Source organism: Scyliorhinus canicula, chromosome 7, assembly GCF_902713615.1.
Source record: "Scyliorhinus canicula chromosome 7, sScyCan1.1, whole genome shotgun sequence".
Lineage (NCBI taxonomy): Eukaryota > Metazoa > Chordata > Chondrichthyes > Carcharhiniformes > Scyliorhinidae > Scyliorhinus > Scyliorhinus canicula.
Window position 1 is genome coordinate 164,855,990 of NC_052152.1, and position 17,610 is coordinate 164,873,599.

Here is a 17,610-nt window from a genome sequence, read left to right on the forward strand (position 1 = left end):
CTGCTGGAGTGGGCAGGGATGCATTCCCTGCTAACTACTTGGATGGCAGGAACCAAGCCCCTACCAAACTGCAAATTCAAGCCCCTAGGTTTCTTTGTCATGAAGATGACCATCCACTCAGCTGCCTTTGTTGATTCTTCTTTAACCCCTTGACCAACAAGGTCATTATTCTCCAAGGGTCCTTTTTGATCCTCCTCCTGTCTCCAGTTTCCCTCCTCTCTCATGTACCCTTTCAGAGCTCATTTTGACTGTGAAACTTACCTCTTTTTCCCTTGACTGCATTCGCACTAAGTTGCGAAGTAACACCATCACTATCATGTCCCCATGTTCGCTGACACATTTAATTAAAAAAAACTTCACTTTTTTCCACTTTTGTGATGTCGCCAACAAAGTGACTAAAAACAAACATCTGTTGTCCACAGCTGAAGACATTGCAGAAAATGCTAATTGCAAGGCACTAACAAACAAAACAAATACATCTCCGGAGTGAAAGATCTGCATGATATGCAGTCTTGCCACATGGCAATTAATAATAATAATAATAATAATCTTTATTGTCACAAGTAGGCTTACATATTCACTGCAATGAAGTTACTGTGAAAACCTCCCAATCGCCACATTCCAGGCCCTGTTCGGGTACACAGAGTGAGAATTCAGAATTCCAAATCACATAATAAGCACGTCTTTCAGGACTTGTGGGAGGAAACCGGTGCCCCCGGAGGAAACCAATGCAGACACAGGGAGAACGTGCAGACTCCGCACAGGCAGTGACCCAAGCCGGGAATCGAACCGAACCTGGGACCCGGCGCTGTGAAGCAACAGTGCTAACCACTGTGCTACCATGCTGCACATCAAGGAATACCATTACGCGAATCATTCATTATGAAGCCTCTTCTTTCCTTCAGATCTTACCCCAACTGGAAATCTCTTCTTAGCTGGATAATACTATTCAAAAATATATATTTGTTTTGGTATTTTCAATTTATATACAGTGACACTTTACATTTAATATTTACAGCACATGTGGTACTTCTATACATATTGTCAGTCTTGGTATTTCCTGCTCCCCTTTCCCTTCTCCCCACCACCTCCCCCCTCCCTGACCCCTCCTTGGCATCCCCTTCTTCTGCCTTCTCCCTGTAGTTCCCCTGAGTTTCCTCCTCTCTTCCTCACCCCCTCCTCCCAGAGTTGTGTGTCCCTGTCTATCTTCTCCCATCACTTACTTTTACCCTACTCACTATTGGCTTTGAACAGGTCTTAGAACAGGCCGACGAACTGCCCCCTTGCTTTGAGGACCCCTTCTACCGATCCGCGGATAGTGTATTTGATCTTCTTCAGGTGGAAAAATTCCAGCAGGTCTGCCAGCCAATCTTCAGTTTTGGGTGGTGCTGCTGATCGCCAGCCGAGCAAGATTCTCCGGCGTGTCATTAGAAAAGCAAAAGCTAGGGCATCAGCCCTCTTCCCCATGCGTAGATTTGGCTATTCTGATAGCCTGAAGATTGACACTCTCGGGCACGGCTCCACCCTCACCCCCACAACTTTGGACATTGCCTCGAAGAAGGCTGTCCAGAACCCTACAAGTCTGGGGCAAGCTCCACAACGGTGTGGTTAGCCGGGCCTCCCTGGCACTGTTCACATTTAACCTCCACCTCTGGGAAGAACCTGCTCATTCGAGTTCTGGTTTGGTAAGCTCTGTACATCACTTTAAACTGCATGAGGCTGAGCTTTGTGCAGGAAGAGGTGGAGTTGGCCATGGTCAGTGCTTTGCTTCAGAGTCCCCAGCCCACTTCGGTCCCCAGTTCTTCCCCCATTTTTGTCTGGCTTCAGCCAGTGTAAGTCTTGCCGTGTCCAACAGCTATCCACAGATTTTCCCGCAGTTTCCCCCTTCCTTACTGTCCGTGTTTATCAGGTCCTCTAGTAATGTGGTTCCCGGGGGCCTGCGGTATCTGACTGTCTCCTTGCGGAGAAAGTGCTTTACCTGTAGGTGTCTAAGTTCCTGTCCTGTCGGTCGTTCCAGCTCCTCCGTCAGTTCGCTCAGTGTCGTTAGTCTGTCCCCCGTGTAAAAGTCTCTGATTGTTAGCGTTCCCCCGTCTGTCTGCATTTTAAAAAATTGGTGTCTAGCATGGCTGGTGGGAACTTGTGGTTTCCACAGATGAGGGACATGGGGGACATCTTGGTCAGACCGAAATGTTGCCTCATCTGGTTCCATATCCTTAGTGTAGCTACCACCATTGGACAGGGTGTGCGTTTCATTGGGAGGGGATGGGAGCGATGCCATGGTAAGTGCCAAGAGGGTCGTTCCCTTGCAGGAAGACTCCATCTGCACCCATTCTGTGGTGGGCTTGCGTATCCATTCCCTCACTCTCTCTGCCGTAGCTGCCTAGTGGTAGTGCCAGGTTCCCCCTGTCTTTTCTCCTCTGCTGTGTTGATTTGGGGACTCTTGGGTTCTTACTCCCGCACACAAACATCATGATTATTTTGTCTATGTTGTGGAAGAAGGTCTTGGGGATGAAGATTGTTATTGATCTGAGCAGGAAGAGGAACCTCGGCTGTATGTTCATTTTAATCTTCTGTACCCTCCCCACCAGGGAGAGTGGGAGCGTGTCCCACCTCTGCAGGTCCTTTTTGACTTCCTCTGCCAGGATTGTTAGATTCCACTTATGGATCTCTGTCCAGTCCCAGGCTATTTGCATCCCCAGGTAAAGGAATTTGTTTTGGCATAGTTTGAATGGGAGTCCCTCCTGCTCTGTCCCTCCTCCATTTGGGTTCACTGCGAATGCCTCACTCTTGCCCAGGATGAGTTTATTTATTTATTTATTTTTTGTTTGCTTAAAATTTAGAGTGCCCAATTCATTCTTTCCAATTAAGAGGCAGTTTAGCGTGGCCAATCCACCTAACCTGTACATCTTTTGGGTTGTGGGGGTGAAACCCACGCAAACACGGGGGAGAATGTGCAAACTTGACACGGACAGTGACCCAGAGCCGGGATCGAACCTGGGACCTCAGCGCTGTGAGACTGCAGTGCTAATCACCACGCCACCATGCTGCCCTCCAAGATGGGTTTATAACCCGGGAAGCTTCCGATCTCTTTCAGGAGCTGCATGATTGCTCTCAGGCCTTCCTACGGTTCCGAGATATTAGAGGCACAGGTCATCCAAATAAAGTGAGACTCTGTGCTCTCTGCCTCCCCTTTGAATGCCCTTCCAGATTTTCGCGTCTCGCAGTGCGATCGCCAGGAGTTCAATTGCGAGGACAAACGTGAGTGGGGACAGTGGGTATCCCTGCTGAGTGCTTCTGTGCAGCTGGACACATTCAGAGCAGGTGGTGTTGGTTCAAATGCTTGCCTTGGGGATATTGTATGGGAGTTTCACCTCGGTGGTGAATCCTGCTCCTGGCCCAAACCACTTCAGTACCTAGAGGAGGTACTTCCATTCGACTCTGTCGAAGGCCTTTTCTGCGTCCAGGGATACGATCACCTCTGGTGTTTGTCATAATATACACTAGTATATCATGGTGCAGACACACACACTGATGGACATACAGGAGGACCAATCAACATGCATAACACAGCAGCCAATCACCAGTTAGAGCACACTCACTATAAAGACAGAGGGCATCAGTTCTCCCGCACATTCAGGATGCAGCCTTTCAGAAGTACACAGTTTACAGCACAGATCCTCACCATGTGCTGAGTGATTAGACTGGTTAGGATAGGCACAGGTCTTTAGTTCAATCTAACATCATGTTAACCCACAGTAAGAGTATGTTCAACAGTTTATAGTTTAATAAAATAGTGTTGCACTATTATAAGTGTTGGGCAGCACGGTAGCATTGTGGATAGCACAATCGCTTCACAGCTCCAGGGTCCCAGGTTCGATTCCGGCTTGGGTCACTGTCTGTGTAGAGTCTGCACATCCTCCCCGTATGTGCGTGGGTTTCCTCTGGGTGCTCCGGTTTCCTCCCACAGTCCAAAGATGTGCAGGTTAGGTGGATTGGCCATGATAAATTGCCCTTAGTGTCCAAAATTGCCCTTAGTGTTGGGTGGGGTTACTGGGTTATGGGGATAGGGTGGAGGTGTTAACCTTGGGTAGGGTGCCCTTTCCAAGAGCCGGTGCAGACTCGATGGGCCGAATGGCCTCCTTCTGCAATGTAAATTCTATGTAATTCTATGCATGTGTTCCACGGATCCAGAGCACCCAACACATCAGTGTTCTCTCCCCATGGGGACCTCATTATTACATTCATCAGCCGCCTGAGGTTCGCAGTAAGTTGCCTAAACGTGACAAAGCCCCCTTGGCCTCAGCGACCACCTCTGGTACACAGTTCTCCAGCCTTTTACTCAGGACCTTTGTGAGTATCATTGCATCTACATTCAGCAGTGAAATGGCGTATGTACGCACCGCATTCCATCCGGTCTTTGTCTTTTTTGGATATCAGCAATATCATGGCCTGTGTTAACGTAGGAGGCAGGGTGCCCCTCGCCAGCGGGTCTGTGAACATGTCCCTTAACTCTGGGGCCAGGACCGGTGCAAATTTCTTTATAGATGTCTACTGGGAAACCATCGGATCCCGGTGCCTTCCCCGTCTGCAAGGAGCTGATGTTCTCCTTGATTTCCCCTAGATCTATTGGTGCTTCCAGTTTCCCCCATCTGTCCTCCCCCACAACTGGCATGTCTAGTCCATCGAGGAACTGTTTCAACCCCGCAACTCTGTCGGTGGGTTCAGAGGTGTATAGCCCTAGATAGAAGGTTTCGAATTCCTGGGTGGCCTCATTTGGTTCTGTTACCAGGTGTCTCTGCTGTCTTTTACCTGTGCTATTTCCCTTGTGGCTGCCTGCTTTCTCAGCTGGTGAGCCAGTAGACGGCCAGCCTTTTCTCCGTGTTTGTAAAAGATCCCCGTGTCTGGCGGAGTGGGTGTACTGCTTTCCCTGTGGATAACAGGTTAAAGTCCATTTGTAGTTTTTTTCCTCGCCATCAGAAGCTCTACAGTCGGGGCCTCGGAGTACTTTCTGCCAACCTGCAGGATGGAATCAATCAGCTGTTGCCTGACTGCCCTCTCTTCCCTCTCTCTGCGCGCCTTGTAGGCTATAATTTCCCCTCTGATCACGGCTTTTAGAGCCTCCCAGAATGTGGAAGGTGAGACTTTCCCGTTCAGGTTGTTAGTCACGTAGTCACAAATGGCCTGTGATGTTATCTGGCGGAAGGCCTTGTCGGCCAAGAGGTCCATGTCCAACCTCCATGTGGGGCATTGGGCACGACCTATCTCCAACCTCATATCCAAGTAGTGTGGAACATGGTCGGAGATGATTATTGCGGAGTATTCAGCTCCTACTATTCCTGAAAGCACCGATTTCCCCACTGCAAAGAAGTCGATCCTGGTGTGTACCTTGTGGACCGGTGAGAAGAACGAGAATTCCCTCTCGCCGGGAAGCAGGAGCCTCCATGGGTCCACTGCCCTCATCTGTTCCATGAATGTTCCCAGTTCCCTAGCCATGCCTCTCTTTTTCCCCATTCTGGGGTTTGATTGGTCGGTCAACGGGTCCTGCACGCAGTAAAAGTCGCCCCCCCTAATCAGTCGGTATGTACCGATGTCGGGGATTTCCGCCATGGTCTTCTTTATTAAGTCTGTGTCATCCCAGTTTGGCGCATATACATTTACCAGTACCACCGGTGTCCCATCTAGGACACCACTGACCATGACATCCCGACCCCCCCTTTGGTCCGTAACTGTCCTGGTCTCCGTAAACCTCGCCCTCTAACTAATCAGAATAGCTACACCCCTAGCCCTTGTCCCGTAGCATGAATGGTATATCTGCCCCACCCAGGCCTCTCCTACCTGTGGCGCTAACAATTATACTCAAAGCCGAGAGACTAGTACAATAGAGGCTTTATTGCTGTACGATGTTGTCCCTCCATCCGCAACTGTAGACTGAGGGTCTGAGCAGCTCTCATACATATTTATACACAAGCTCCCTGTGGGCGGAGCTAGCCGGCAGGGGCTGACCGGAGGAACCTGTATTACAGGTACAGGCATACATCCCCCTACTGCAGTACACATAACTACAGTGGTTATCTCACCACACTACCAACAGTCTGTCCTTCTCCCTCAGGTGTTTCTCCTGCAGGAAGATTATGTCTGCCTTCAGGCTTCTTAAGTGAGTGAGGACTCTGGATCTTTTCACCGGACCATTAAGTCCCCTGACATTCCAGGTGACTATCCTGATGGAGGGCTTCTGTGCCCCCGTTCCTGCGGGATCAACCATACTTACCTGGTGGACGTGCCCCTGCACCGGACGGGTTTCCCTTTGTTAGGGGGCCGTCCAAAATGGCCACCGTCACCGTTTTCGACATGAGGTCGGGCCCCAGCGCTCCGGGGTTTCCCTTTGTCCAAGGGGCTCGCAATATGGCCGCCAACTGTGCGTACGCCACGTGGGTGTGCCCCTGCACTCCTGGGTTTCCCTTTGTTTTGGGAACCCCCAAAGTGGCTGTTTGCTGAGCCATCTTGTTTCCTTGACCTGCTTCCTGCCTGCCCAAGCCTATCCGGTTGCAAACTATTTTTCTACGTTCTGTGCCCTGTATGTTGTGTGCTACTCCCTCCCCCTCTGCCCCCCCTTCCCGTGTCTCCCCCTCCCTGTTCCCCCCCATGTTTCCTCTCCCTCCTGCTGTGCCAACCCCCCTGCCCCCCCTGTCCAGATGCTCCCTCTCCACCGAGCGTTGCGCCGTGACCCCCCTTACTGCCTGTGCTAGCCCTCCCTGCTAGTACAGTGGCCCCCCTCCCAGGGCTGATCTAGCCCTTTGCCTGTGTTCTCTGACTGCCTGTAGTCCCCCATCCACCCCCTCATCTAATTTCCCTGTCCTCGCTCTCTCCTGTACGCAGTCTCTCTGTTCAGAACGAGGCAGTACAGTCCCGTGCAAACACTATAAGACCACAGTCTCTGGTTCTGTCTCTTTTGAGCGATTCTCCCCCAATTTGCCTTCACCGCTGCCGTTTATTTTCTGTCCAGGCCATTAGTCCGCACAAAATTGTTTGCTTCTGCCGTAGTATTAAACTAATGTTCTTTGCTCTGGTACGTGACCCAGAGTCCGGCCGGGAATGACATGCTGAATCGCATCCCACTTTTGCAGAGCGCCGACTTTGCCTTGTTAAACTGGGACATTTTCTTTGCCAGGTCTGCCCCAATATCTTGGTAGACCCGGATTCCGTGCACTTTCCACAAGCTTGCCTTCGTTTGCCTGACCCACCGCAGAATCCTTTCCCGATCCTGGGATCAGTGCAGCTTCGCTATAATCACTCTCGGCTGTTCCCCTGTTTAGTGCTTCGGTCTGAGTGACCAGCGGGCACTGTTGAGTTCTGGGGTGTTGGGAAACTGTCTCTCCCGACTACTTTGACCAGAATTTGGGCGGTATAGTCTTTCGGGTCTCTGCCTTCGATGCCTTCCAACAGACCTACAATTCGCATGTTCTGCCACCGGGACCTGTTCTCCTGGTCCTCGACCTTTCCCTTCAAACTCCCCTGGGCCTCCTGTCACTCTGGTCCATCAAGGCTCTCTTGAGATCCTGGATTGTCTTTTCCTTGTCCTCCATTTTCTTCCCCAGACCATCGATGGTGCGCTGGAGGGAGACCAACGCCTCCGTCACCACCACCAGTGCCTGGATCTCAGTTTTTATTGCCTCCTTCATTTCGGCCAGCACCGTTTTTAGGAAGATCCTCCACTCATCCCCGGGTGGGGAGGGGGAGGCTGGTGCTGGTGTCGGTGCCGGTGCTCAGGTCACTGGTCTTTCCCGCTCTTGGCAGCCTGAGCTTCCACCTTGCCTCGTGGGTCCACTGGCTCATCCGTCCACCCTTTCCGACACTTCTGCACTCTCCTCGGCCCCTCGAGCTTCCATTCGCCGGCATCTTCTTCTCCATTGTATCTTCTTCTCTGTTAGAGTTGTTTTCCGTTGATTTTTCAGACCAGGTTTTTCTGAAAGTAACTTTTTTGGTTCTACTTGGGAGGGGAGCCACCTGATGTGCGTCTGCTCAGCACATCACCTTCACTGAATGCCTCGCTAGCTGACATTATAAACAATTCCCTTTCTATAGGTCCTGTCCCCATTCCCTTCAAAAAGCTTTATTACCTTGACCTTCAAATTCTCAATTCTTGCAAACTATCATCTCATCCCCAATCTTTCACCTCCAAAGTCCATAAATGTATTTAGGCTTCCCAAACCTCTGCATTCTTTCTCCAACCACAATTTTTGAACCTCTCCAATTAGGTTTTTACCCTTTCCATAATACTTGGATGACCCTCTGTGGTTGTGTTGTCCAGGGCATCTCAAGCAAAGACTTCTCTCCCTTACCTGGAGAGTCCCTCATGGATCTGTACTTCACCTCCTCTTCTTTTCCAGCTGGCTGCTTCCCCTTGGCAATGCACAGACATGATTAACTTCCACATGTATGTTGACAATACTTATCCTCCCTCTACACCACTTCTCATGATCCCTCCACTACCTGGGCGTGTTAAACTATTTGTCTGACATACACTCCTGAATGGACTGTAATTTTCTCCAGTTAAGCAGAAGGAAGACCAAAACTATTTTTTCCACCTGCTGCCAAAACTCTGTGCCATCACCATTGTTTCAAACCCTCTCTCTGACCACTGTCTCAAATTAAACAAGCCTTGCTACCTGATTTAATTGAATTGGAGCTCTCAACACCAAATCCCCTTCACCACAAAGATGCTTACTTCCACCTCCATAACTAACATCCAAAATGGTGCTGCCTATATTGTATTCTGATCTATGTCCCACTCACTCATTCCCCTTTCCTTGCAGACCCACATAGCTCCTGGTTAAAAAAGAAGAAACTTAAATTTAGAACACAGCTTTCACTACCTCATGAAGTACTTTTCTAAGTATAGCCACTGTATGGGCTAGATTCCCCGCTGACCTCAGTAGGGTCACCGATGCGGCGGAGAATTGGGCGTCCGAGAAAAGTTGGGATCAGCACCCGCCGGGAGACTCCGCTCCCCACTGATGGCGGGATCAGAGTTTGCACCAGGGGGAAAGTGGGAGGATGCTAATGACCCATTTGCATCCACTTAGCCGACCCGGCAGCAGATCCTCTGGGCCTTCACAATTCTCCAGACCTCTGGGTCGGGAATCACGTGGCCAGGAATTAATAATAATAATCCTTATTATTGTCACAAGTAGGCTTACATTAACACTGCAATCAAGTTACTGTGAAAATTCCTTTGTCACCACATTCCGGTGCCTGTTTGGGTACACTGAGGGAGAATTCAGAATGTCCAATTCACCTAACAAGCATGTCTTTTGGGACTTGAGGGTGGAAACCGGAGCACCCAGAGGAAACCCACATAGACAAGGGGGGAACGTGCAGACTCCGCACAGACAGTGACCCTAGCTGGGAATCGAACCTGGGACCCTGGCACTGTGAAGCAACAGTGCTAACCACTGTGCTACCCCGTCACCAACGCCCCCCGACCTGTGATCTCCTAAAATAAAGGAGCCCCCAGGGACTTTCTAACTCAGGAAACCCCCAACAGAGACCCCCTAACTCAGAGGGACACCCCAGAGGGACCCCATAACTAAAGGGGCCTCCGCAGAGACCTCCTAACTAGAGGGAACCCCCCACCCACAGGGACCCCCTAACTAAAGGGATCCCTCACAGAGACCGCCTAAGGCAGGGGTGGGCAAACTTTTCCGTGCAAGGGCCACATTCAGAAATTCACAATTTTAAAGGCCCGCATAGTATTAATAGTCCCGGTTGTAACCAATTAGCGTGCAGCATATACCTCAGCGCTTCCCCCGGCGGCATCCTGCCTTTAGCCCTCTTTATCTCTACTTTACAAAAATGGCGCTTCACCCGGATATGATTCTGGGCGCCTCATATAGAACATAGAACAGTACAGCACAGAACAGGCCCTTCGGCCCTCGATGTTGTGCCGAGCAATGATCACCCTACTCAAGTCAACGTATCCACCTATACCAGTAACCCAACAGCCCCCCACATTAACCTTACAAAAAAAAAAATTTTTTTTTAAATTTAAAAAAAAAAATTTTTTTTTTTATGACTTGATCTTGGTGGGCCGCATTTTGCCCACCCCTGGCCTAAGGGAACCCCTAGCTAGAGGAACCCGCCAGACACCCCAGAAAAGACAGTGACGCAAGCCGGGAAGTGGACCCGGGACCCTGGCGCTGTGAAGCAACAATGCTAGCCATTGTGCTACCATGCTCCCCATCAGCAACACTGACCGTCAGCCACTGGGGCCGAAAACTGTGAATCCCCTCACTAAATCCCTTCATTCCTCCTTTTCATTTTAAGACTCGCCTTAAAATTTAGTTCTTGTGAAGCATCCTGTGCTTTTTTTTATGTTAAAAGCACTATATCAATGTAAATGTTGCTTTAGTGGATGGGTTAAGGAATTAGGTTTGAATTTTTACATGGATATATATGACTAATGCACATTATGAGGGAAGCATGAAATGTGTGCATAAATAAAGGATTGCCATCAACAGTGGTGCAGAAGAGAATGTTCTTGGGAATGATTGACTCAATACTTTCAGAGGACAAAGATTACTGAATTGTCAATTGTATTATTGGATGACGATTATCATGAATATTTGCATATAACTATATTTAAATCATTGGCAAGGCAACATACGGAATATTTCATAGTTCATCGCCAATCTGATGTGAGTGGGCCTGGCTTTAGACAAGAACAACATTAAACCACCAACAGCCTCAATATTAATGTTAAATACTTCATAGGATTACTCTTTGTTTCACTGTGATAAACTTACTTACAAAGCAGCTACAGAAATCATCCGAATACCAATCGTGAATAGATCATAAAAGTGAAAAAGATCTTCAATATGCTAAAGACGTACATTATTCAAACCTTTTCATATTCAATAACTCTGAAGCCCCAGGGTTTTTGTTTTTAGAATGATCTAACCTGAAATTTGTCATGCATTTCTTTTAAATTTTCTCAATTAAGAAAAAGTGGTTGATGAGGTCTCTTTATCCATTCCAACTGCCAATGCCTGTATTTAATTATTTCAGAAAACTTTGAAGGACAAAGTTCTTCTTTCAAAAACAATTAAAATTCAATCAGAAGTCTCATTAGCTTTAACAATTGCTTAACTTAAAAAATTACAGATACGTACCAATTAGAATACAGGATAGATTAACAGAGGAATATTGCTTGGCCTTAGGTTTTTAGACATTCTTACAGGATGAAGCTTGATAGCAGCAATGTGCACAGTCAGCTAGTAAAATCCGCTTACCGCCCAATGTATATGAGGTTCTTCTTCGTCTACTTAGTCAGTCCCTCGGGGCTGAGGATGACTTACTTCCATGCTAAAATAAATTCATAGAGGGCTGAGGAGTCAGGGCACGACCTACAGTCTCTGTCATGGGTGGGGAAGACTGTGGTTGGAGGAATGGGTGGGTGGGTGCCTGGTTGCCACGCGCTCCATTCACCATCGAAGCTTAGCTTCAGCTCGCTCTCAGTGATGAAACTTGGGGTGTTCAGCTGCTTTGCAGATGCATTTCCTCCACTCTAGGTGTTCCTGAGCTGGGGATTCACAGGTATGAGTGGAGATGTTGCACTTTCTCAAGGAGGTTTTGAGGTCGCCCTTGAAGCATTTTGTCTGCCCCCCCCCCCCCCCCCCCCCCCCCCCCCCCATGGGGCTCACTTGCCATGTCAAAGCTCCAAGTATGGCACTTATTTTGGGAGTCTCGAGTCAGACATGCGGACAATGTGGTCCACCCAGTAGAGTTGATCGAGCCTGGTGAATGAGACTCTTTCATTCAACACATACAATACTAGCGGTCACAATCACTATTAAACTAACAGGATTCATTTACCTTCATTTAGGCTCCTTTTTTGCTTTGAACAAAATATAAGATTTGAAAAGTAAGTTTTTATTTACAGTTTCCAATGCATAAGTTCATCCTATGATAGATAATCAGTGATGTAAGATGACTTAGTAGGCAGCTTATTGATTTTTACAGCAAAGCAAGTAGCTGCTAAGTTGATAGTTTATTTTAAATTATGTGGCAGACTCTCTGATATCTGAGGTAAAATTGGCCAGGCAGATCTTGTGCCCCACCGAACTTCCTATTTCTGTCTTCAACAGTTGTGCCGCAGTTAGTTTCAATAGCATGTTTTTAGTGGGTTAAATGTAATGGGTGGAAATGGTACTTGCAGGGCTTGGACACCAGCAGCAGCAGGATGGTACCCTGGGCGCGATTTTCTGCTCCCCACGCCGGGTGGGAGAATCGCGGGAGGGTCGAGCGAATCACGCCAAGCGCCATGGCACCCCCCGCGATTCTCCCACCCCCCCCAAAATGGCGTGTCGCGTTTTGCGACAGGCCGCTTGGAGAATCGCTGCTCGCTGTTTCTCACGCCGAGCGGCCAACCGAACCCAACCACACCTGGTCGCTGCCGGCGTGAACAGCATGCGACAGGTGAGCGTGGGGCCAGTGGGGGGCGGAGGGAGGATCGAGCACCACGGGCGTGCTCAGCAGATGTCTGGCCCGTGATCGGTGCCCACCGATCGTCGGGCCGGCGTCTGTAAACGACGCACTCTTTTCCCTCCACCGTCCCGCAAGATCAAGCCGCCATGTCTTGCGGGGTCAGCGGAGGGGAAGACGGCAACCGCGCATGCGTGGGATGGAGCCGGCCAATCTGCACATGCGCGGCTGACGTCACTTCGGCACCACCGGCCACGTCATTCCAGGCGCGCCGCTTTGACGCAAGCGTCAAGGCCGGGCGTTCGGGATTCACGCACCGCCGCTCCTAGCTCCCTGGGGGGGGGGGGGGAGAGAATAGGGGGACAAGGAGCAGCCTCCGACGCCGGAGTGAAACACTCCGGGTTTCACTCTGACATCGGCACTCAGGGCGCGATTCCCCGTTCCCCACGCCGGGTGGGAGAATCGCGGGAGGGTCCCCTGACAAATTTCACGTGCCCCTGGCGCGCCCCGTGATCCCCCCCCCCCCCCCCCCCCCCCATCCGGCTCGGAAGAATCACCGCTCGGCGTTTTTCACGGCGAACAGCGATTCTCCGACCATGATGGGCCGAGCGGCCTGCCGTTCGCAGCCGTTTCATGACGGCGGCAAACACACCTGGTCGCTGCCGTCATGAAACGGGAGTGAGAAGCCCGTTTGGGGCTTATAGGTGGCCTAGCAAGGAAAGAACACCACGACTGTGCTCGGGAGGGAACAGGCCCACGATTGGTGCCCACCGATTGTCGGGCCGGCATCCAAATTGGATGCACTATTTCCCCTCCGCCGCCCCGCAAGATCAATCCACCATGTCTTGCGGGGCGGCTGAGGAGAAAGACGGCCACCGCGCATGCGTGGGTTCGTGCCGTCAGCATCATAACGTCATCCGCACATGCGCGGGTTGGAGCCGGCCAACCTGCGCATGCGGGCTGACGTCATTAGGCACGCCGGCCTCGTCATTCTTGGCGCGATGCCCCCGCGGCCGAGAGTTACGGAGTGCCGCTCCTAGCTCCGCCGGGAGGGGAGAATAGGGGTCGAGGAGCGACCTCTGAGGCCGTCGTGAAACTCGGCCGAGTTCACGACGGCCCTCCCGATTTTTCCGGGGAGCGGAGAATTCCGCCCTCAGTCTCCCGTTGGGAGAATCGCGCCCCATGTGTCTGTTGAGCAGTATTGGCAGGAGCATGAACTTAAAAGAATACACTTCGCAGAGTTTAGAGTGAATCAATCAGCATTCAATCAATTCTATTCTGGGAAGGGAATTTTACTTAATAAGGTTATAAGCCGGTCTTTAGCAATGCAATTTTCTAAAGAAAAATAGAAAATAGGAACAGGAGTAGACTATTCGGCCCTTCGAGTCTCTTCCACCATTGAATATGATCATGGTCAATCATCCAACTCAGTGACCTGTTCCAACTTTCCCCCCAGATTCTTTGATTCCTTTAGCCCCAAGAGCTATATCTAACTCTTTCTTGTATTAGCCCGATCTGCTTTCTGCGGTTGTGAATTCCACAGACTCACCCATCTATGTGGGAAAAGATCTCTCCTCATCTCAGTCCTAAATGGTTTATCACGCACACTTAGACTGTGACCGCCCGGTTCTGGACAAGCCCATCGTCAGGAACATCCTTCATGCATTTGCCCAGTCGAGTCCTGTTAGAATTTTTTCGGCTTCTATGTGCCCCCCCTCATTCTTCTAAACTCCAACAAATGTAATCCTGACTGACTCAATTTCTCCTCATGGTACTGTCCCACCATTCCAGCAAGCATTCCGATAAACCTTTTGTTGTACTCCCTCTATAGCAAGAACATGCTTCCTCAGATAAGGAGACCAAAATTGCATACAATATTCCAGGTATGGGCTGGTTTAGTTCACTGGGCTAAATCACTGGCTTTTAAAGCAGACCAAGCAGGCCAGCAGCACGGTTCGATTCCCGTACCAGCCTCTCTGGACAGGCGCCGGAATGTGGCGACTAGGGGCTTTTCACAGTAACTTCATTGAAGCCTACTTGTGACAATAACCAAATTTCATTTCACCAAGGCCCTGCATAATTACATGAGACATCCCTGCTTCTGTACTCGAATCTTCTAACTATGAAGGCCAACATACCATTCGCCTGCTGCATCTGCATGCTTACCTTCAGTGACTGGTGTACGAGGACACGCAGGTCTCGTTGCAAATTCCCCTCTCTCAATCTGTAGCCATTCAAAAAATAATCTGCCTTCCTGTTTTTGTTGACAAAGTGAATAACCTCGCATTTATCCACATTATACTGCATGTTCCATGCGTTTACCCATTCATTCAACTTATCAAAATCACACTGAAGCATCTCTGCATCCTCCTCACAGCTCTCCCTCCCACTCAGCTTTGTGTCACCTGCAAATCTGGAGATATTAATTCCCTCATCTGAATCATTAATGGATATTTTTAATAGCAGTGGTCCTAACATTGATTCCTGTGGTGTCCCACCAGCCACTGTCTGCCACTTGGAAAAAGACATGTTTATTCCTACTCTTTATTTGCTGCCTGCCAACCAGTTTTCTATCTATCTCAAAACACATCCCAAGCACGTTAATTTTACATGCTAAATCTCTTACATGCAACTTTGTCTAAAGCATTCTGAAAGTTCAAATAAACCACATCGCTGGTTCTTCTTTTTCAACACAACTAGTTACATCCTCGATGAATTCCAGTCGATTTGTCAAGCATGATTTCTCTTTCGTAAATCCATGCTGACTCTGTTTGCTCCTACCACTGTTTTTCATTGATCTGCTATTAAATCTTTTAGAAAGGACTGTAGCATTTTCCCCACTACCCCCAATACGAATGGCCTATAATTCCTTGTTTTCTCTCTACCTCCCTTGTTAAATAATGGGATTACATTAGCTATCCTCCAAAATGTTCCAGAGCCTATAGAATCTTGGAAGATGAGCACCAATGCATCCACTATTTCTCAGGCTACTTCCTTAAGTACTCTGGGATGTGGATTATCAGGCCCTGGGGTTTATCAGCCTTCAATCCTATCAAGTTCCCCAACACCATTTCCCTACTAATATTGGTTTCTTTTAGTTCCTCCCTCTTACAAAACTCTGTATTCTCAACATTTCTGGTACGTTAATTGTGCCCTCCTTCCTGAAGAGATAACCAAAGTATATATTTTGTTGGTTAGACATTTCTTAGTTCATGATTATAAATTCCCCTGTTTCTGACTGTAAGGGACCTACATTTGTCTTCACCAATCTTTTCCTCTTCACACACCTATAGCAGCTTTTACAGTCAGTTTTTATGTTCCCCCCACTTTTGTACTCTATTTTCCCCTTTTTAATCAATCCCTTTGTCTACCTTTACTGAATTCTAAACTGTTCCCCATCCTCAGGTCTGTTGTTTTTCTGGCCAATTTGTATGCCTCTTCATTGGATCAATACTAGCTCTAATTTCCTTTGTAAGACATGGATTGACCAACTTTCCCATTTTATTTTTGACCCAGACAGGAATGAGCAATTGTTACAGTTCACCCATGCAGTCTTTGAATGTTTGCCTTTCGAAGATGGTGCCAGAGCGTGGTGACTCTCTGCGACCTCTCTCCCACAGATCCTCTTTCTACATCTCTTATACCGTACTAACCTTTTAAAACTTAATTTTAACACTAGCACGATTTTTAATCTTTCTCTTTTGTTTTTACTTACAGGTCTGAAGATCCACCGACGTCCGTGGGGTGGCCCACATGACCCGACCTGAACAAACCTGACCCGGCAGGACTCCTCCAACGACCTGACCCTGGCCTTGACCTGGAAGTGGAAGAGGCCCGACTCGGAAATCCGATCCCGACCTCGCATAGGACCCGACCCGTTTCCCGGGCTGGGAAGCGACTCAGGCCCCCGGAGCAGCCAATCGGCTCCCAGATCGTCCAACCCACCCTACCGACCACGAGACCTGGCCCGTCCCAACCCAGAAGGGCCAACCCAGCGCCCCGACTTACAGGCAGATGGAGGAAGGAGGAAACTCACATGGAGACCCAACTGGGCCTACTCCCAGGCCTAATTCTAGGAACGCCTGACCACTAACACTGGATCTGAACACCTGACCCATCCCAACCTGACCCAGGAAAACCGTGTCAATGAACCAAACCCGAACAAACACACCCAAAACAGTGGGGACTCCACATGATGACCCAAGCATGCCGAAAGTTAGATCCGTACTCGCAGAACCCCGGGGTCCCACCCCAGCGACCCCAAAATTGTAATCAGCACCCGGCACCCCGCCACACTCAACCACTTTTCCTCCACAAGGTCAGACTTCTCCCATCAGATCCCAGGACTATCCAGAAGCACCCACCAACTGAGGAAGCGAGGGTAACGTGGTGATCTGCATGTGAGACTAAAATATTGCAGTTTGAAGTTTCCTCTCCGAAACATACTCCTGGCAAACGTCCAAGCGATCGAAAACAATCTGGACAAGCTTAACGCTAGGTTTACCTCTCAGAAGGAAGTATGAGACTGCTGTTTGCTCGGTTTCACAGAGATATGGCTCACCCCCGCCTCACCAGATTGTGCCATACAACCTGACAGCCTCTCAATACACTGGACGGACCGCATGGTGTCATCAGGCAAAGCAAAGGATGGAGGGGTTTGCTTCCTCATCAACTCCTCCTGGTGCTCGAACATGATGACCCTGGTGAACTACTGCATCCTGGGCCTGGAATACCTGATTGTGAAGTGCCGCCCGTAGTACTTTCCACAGGAGTTTACTTCTGCCATCATCACGGTGGTCTACATCCACTCCAGGAGGAAGTGAAGAAAGTGCTTGATGAATTATACACCACTATAAATAACAATGAAACAGCATACCCAGAGGCCTTGTACATCATGGCTGGGGACTTCAACCAGGCCAATCTCAAGCCATATCTCTGTGAAACCGAGCACACAGCAGTCTCTTAGGCAGTTCATTGTACTGCCAGGGCAGCACGGTGGTGCAATGGGTTAGGCCTGCAGCCTCACAGCGCCGAGATCCCAGGCTTGGGTCACTGTCTGTGCGGAGTCTGCATGTTCTCCATGTGTCTGCATGGGTTCCCTCTGGGTTTTCCGCTTTCCACCCGCAAATC

General features: G+C 49.4%; 1 protein-coding gene across 2 annotated transcripts in view; it reads right to left on the reverse strand.

The window, feature by feature from the left end:
* The window catches only part of LOC119969496 (fibronectin type III domain-containing protein 11-like), a 289,739-nt gene extending 273,390 nt beyond the window's left edge, over positions 1–16,349 (reverse strand). For both annotated transcript variants that reach the window (XR_005461387.1, XM_038803184.1), the window contains exon 1: positions 16,196–16,349. The gene's annotated coding sequence lies outside the window, so the exon portion shown is untranslated. The remainder of the gene's footprint in view (positions 1–16,195) is intronic.
* Between the last annotated feature and the right edge of the window lie 1,261 nt (positions 16,350–17,610).